The sequence below is a fragment of the Durio zibethinus genome, unplaced genomic scaffold, assembly GCF_047325235.1.
Source record: "Durio zibethinus cultivar Kanyao isolate XHJ-2024 unplaced genomic scaffold, ASM4732523v1 HiC_scaffold_146, whole genome shotgun sequence".
Lineage (NCBI taxonomy): Eukaryota > Viridiplantae > Streptophyta > Magnoliopsida > Malvales > Malvaceae > Durio > Durio zibethinus.
This window is the reverse complement of record NW_028322769.1, coordinates 12,501-17,500: the sequence shown is the minus strand read 5'-3', so window position 1 is coordinate 17,500 and position 5,000 is coordinate 12,501.

Below are 5,000 nucleotides of genomic sequence, written 5' to 3'. Positions count from 1 at the left end.
CCAGCAAATGATGACGCTATAGCTTCAATTCGATTAATTCTTAACAAATTAGTAGTCGCAATTTGTGAGGGTCGTTCTAGCTATATACGAAATCCTTGATTAATAATAAGATAAATAAATTATTTTTTGGAACTACATAGATCTATGGAATCGGTTACTATATCCTGAATCGAACAAAAGAGATAAAAAAACTGTGAATATTGTGTGATTAGTTTAGTCGGTGTCAAAAATCTAGAATTTGAGTAGGCAAGAGAAGATTGAATCAAAATAATTCCTTTTTTTTTTTTAAGTAAAGTTCTATTTCTGTCAGAGGGCAATATGAATGGTATATCATGTTCCATCAACGCACTAAACGGTTTATACGATATCTCTGGTGTGGAAGTAGGCCAACATTTCTATTGGCAAATAGGAGGTTTCCAAGTCCATGCTCAAGTACTTATTACTTCTTGGGTTGTAATTGCTATCTTATTAGGTTCCGCCGTTATCGCTGTTCGGAATCCACAAACCATTCCAACCGACGGTCAAAATTTCTTCGAATATGTTCTTGAATTCATTCGAGACGTGAGCAAAACTCAGATTGGAGAAGAATATGGTCCATGGGTTCCCTTTATTGGAACTATGTTTCTATTTATTTTTGTTTCTAACTGGTCGGGTGCTCTTTTACCTTGGAAAATCATACAATTACCTCATGGAGAGTTAGCCGCACCCACGAATGATATAAATACTACTGTTGCTTTAGCTTTACTCACGTCAGTAGCATATTTCTATGCGGGTCTTTCCAAAAAAGGATTAGGGTATTTCAGTAAATACATTCAACCAACTCCAATTCTTTTACCCATTAACATTTTAGAAGATTTCACAAAACCCCTATCACTTAGTTTTCGACTTTTCGGGAATATATTAGCTGATGAATTAGTAGTTGTTGTTCTTGTTTCTTTAGTACCTTCAGCCGTTCCTATACCTGTCATGTTCCTTGGATTATTTACAAGTGGGATTCAAGCTCTTATTTTTGCAACTTTAGCTGCGGCTTATATAGGCGAATCCATGGAGGGTCATCATTGACTAGTTTTTGTTTTTGAAATAGTCTAGCCTTTTTTTTTTTAGCTTAGCTTAGTCCAATGCAATGTATGCGCAACTCAAGATAATCTATTTACTTAGGGACCATAAATATACAAATACGACGGTCTAGAGTAATAACAAAAAAGATTATGATATTAGAGAATTGTAATAAAAAAAAAAGGAAAGAGATCTAATCTAACTTTTTCCTAAAATTTTGGTTTGGTCCATTTTTTTTTTATTTATATTTATATCCTATTTCCCTTCAATGAATATTATCTTTATATTGATATTGTTTTGGTTTATTCAATTTCAATATTATGAGTCCTAATTTGAATAGGAATTCTTATGGTATCAATTTAGGGTCTATGATTTAAAAAAAGCTGTTCTTTCTATAGAATGATTCCCATTTCAGTCGATTTCATTCAATGCAACGATTGACCAAAAGAAAATTTTAATAAATAATAAAATAAATTGCATGAACTTAGCTCAATCAAATATTGATATTGATTTTTTATTTTTATGCAATGATTTGGTCTAATGAATTCGTCTATTTATTTAGATTGTATCCGTGTGAGATAATGATAAATAAAAGGAAGGGACGAATTGACAAAAAACGATATAAAAAATGATTAGAAAAAAAAGGGGGGGTAGAATTAGGTATATGGAATCTAATGGCTATAAGCCAACTCTTGTCCATCCTTTGAGGAATAATTCTAGAATCCGATTGAATCTAAGATATGAATAGTTGGTTTACGTTATGTAAGAAACACATGTATATGGGATATTAGATATTGACTAGTTATATATGAACTCAAAATATATCTAATCCACCCTACTACTGTGGATTTAGATAGGGATTCCAATAGAAGAATAGAAGTTCTTCTGTTTCGTCTTTGACTCTGAATTGAATGAATAAAGAGATAAAATAAAGACAAAACGAAGAATTCAAAGCAAAGAATGGGTTAGAAAAAAAGAAATGGAAGAACAAAGTATGCGCGGATTCAAAAAAATCCAGTGGATAGGAACTAAAAAAAAGATATCGAAATAGTTCTGACGGTTCAATAATATTCTCACTTCCATTCGGAGTTCTTAGTTACTTGGGCAGGTTGAATCTTAGTGATGGAATAATATAATTAAGTAAAAATTCATTGGATGATTGTATCATTAACCATTTCTTTATTTTGGTGCGAGGAACTTATCATGAATCCACTGGTTTCTGCCGCTTCCGTTATTGCTGCTGGGTTGGCTGTCGGGCTTGCTTCTATTGGACCTGGAGTTGGTCAAGGTACTGCTGCGGGCCAAGCTGTAGAAGGTATCGCGAGACAACCCGAGGCAGAGGGAAAAATACGAGGTACTTTATTGCTTAGTTTGGCTTTTATGGAAGCTTTAACAATTTATGGGCTGGTTGTAGCATTGGCACTTTTATTTGCGAATCCCTTTGTTTAATCCTATAAACATGAGAATTGTGTATTTTTTTTTTCTTATTTTATGGCTTGGGACTTACTCCTCGCTTTTTCGAATTATATCAAGATTTCACCCCTACAATTACTTATTTGTTGGGACAATAATCCATGGGAAGGATTAATTTGAGGATGAGGAATTATCACACTGACTCGCTTTCTTCCTTCCCCTTCTTAGTTCAAGAGAAACCTTTTTTATTGTTTAAAGGAGTGTTGCAACAAATGAGGTATTTTGCCATTGACATGAAACCCGCCCCCCCCTAATTCTAATAAGTATCATTATTATTGGGAATTTTCAACTGAAAAAAAAAAATACATTTCTAGCTAAATAGAATCTATTTTTGACTCCGTTTAGACGTAGGTAAATAAAAATTTATAATAATGAATAATTTAATAATAATAAATTAATTAATATTAATAATAAATTAATAATTTATTAAAAAAAAAAAAGAAATACATAGAATTAGAATAATTAGAATAATCTAAATATGATAGAATAGAATAAATAGAAAAGGAGTCAAAGTGATATAATACAAAAAAAAGAACCGAGTTCTTTTTTTTTTTTTTTAGTCTATCTAAAATAAAATAGGAGATCATATGAAAAATGTAACCGATTCTTTCCTTTCCTTGGGTCACTGGCCATCCGCCGGGAGTTTCGGATTTAATACCGATATTTTAGCAACAAATCCAATAAATCTAAGTGTGTAGTCCTTGGTGTATTGATCTTTTTTGGAAAGGGAGTGTGTGCGAGTTGTTTATTTCAAGAATAGGCTGGATTCACCCAGTTGCACTTTTTTTCATTATAACTAGGAAAGAAAAGAGTGCATGATCCCGCGAATTACTTCTGAATAAATTTCAAAATCATATTTAAGAACCATAGCATTTCGTCATTCATTGGTACATCGACTTTGATTCTCTATTAACCAATAATCCGGGACCATTAACATGGTTAAGGCCAAACTGTTTGAAGTTCAGATGCAGCAGGGTACTCTTTCTACTACTATGTTAATAAATACAGAAATATTTTCAAATAGTGGAAAATGTTTTTTCGATATAAAACACTCATGTCGATAAAACGATTCGAGCCCCTTTTTCCAATGCTGAATCGATGACCTATGTATAAAGTGAGAAGAATTCTTTGAATTTGAAGAAAAAAAAAAAAGAAACAACTTTGCTGACAAATTACAATTATACATTATACAATTCTAAGTACAATTATACAATTATAAATTATTATAAATTAATTATATGTAAATTTTTTATTTATTATTTATTTATTATACTTTTTAGTTTAGTTTTTTGATATATTTTCTATTTTGGTCAGAAGAATCCTCCGAATATTCTGGTCTTGGATTAGTGATCAGTTTCGATATTTTGGAATATGAATAGAGAAGAGAGGGAGAGGGTAAGCTCATTACATTAGAAAAAAAAAAAAGATATGGGAATTAAGTCCCAATAAATAAGAAATAATTGAGCGTGAGAGCCAAATGAATCGAAATATTCATGTTTGGTTCGGGAAGGGATCATGGAATTTTTGAAATAAAAAAAAAAAATGAATGTAAAGATAATCTACTTTCATTAAGTGATTTATTAGATAATCGAAAAGAGAGGATCTTGAATACTATTCGAAATTCAGAAGAACTACGCGGGGGGGCTATTGAACAGCTGGAAAAAGCCCGGGCCCGCTTACGGAAAGTGGAAATGGAGGCAGATCGGTTTCGAGTGAATGGATACTCTGAGATAGAACGAGACAAATTGAATTTGATTAATTCAACTTATAAGATTTTGGAACAATTAGAAAATTACAAAAACGAAACCATTCATTTTGAACAACAAAGAGCGATTCATCAAGTCCGACAACGGGTTTTCCAACAAGCTTTACAAGGAGCTCTAGGAACTCTGAATAGTTCTTTAAACAACGAGTTACATTTACGTACCATTAGCGCTAATATTGGCCTGTTTGGGGTGATGAAAGAAATAACTGATTAGTCCTTTTTTTTACCTTTTACTTTACTGTAGGCATTATTTTTTTCTTCCAAAAAATAATTAGGAAATACTCATGGTAACTATTAGAGCCGACGAAATTAGTAATATTATCCGTGAACGTATTGAGCAATATAATAGAGAAGTAAAGATTGTAAATACTGGTACCGTACTTCAAGTGGGCGACGGCATTGCTCGTATTCATGGTCTTGATGAAGTAATGGCAGGTGAATTAGTAGAATTTGAAGAGGGTACAATAGGCATTGCCCTGAATTTGGAATCAAATAATGTTGGTGTTGTATTAATGGGTGACGGTTTGATGATACAAGAGGGAAGTGCTGTAAAAGCAACAGGAAAAATTGCTCAGATACCAGTGAGTGAGGCTTATTTGGGTCGTGTTATAAATGCCCTGGCTAAGCCTATTGACGGTCGGGGTGAAATTTCAGCTTCTGAATCTCGGTTAATTGAATCTCCTGCCCCAGGTATTATTTCGAGACG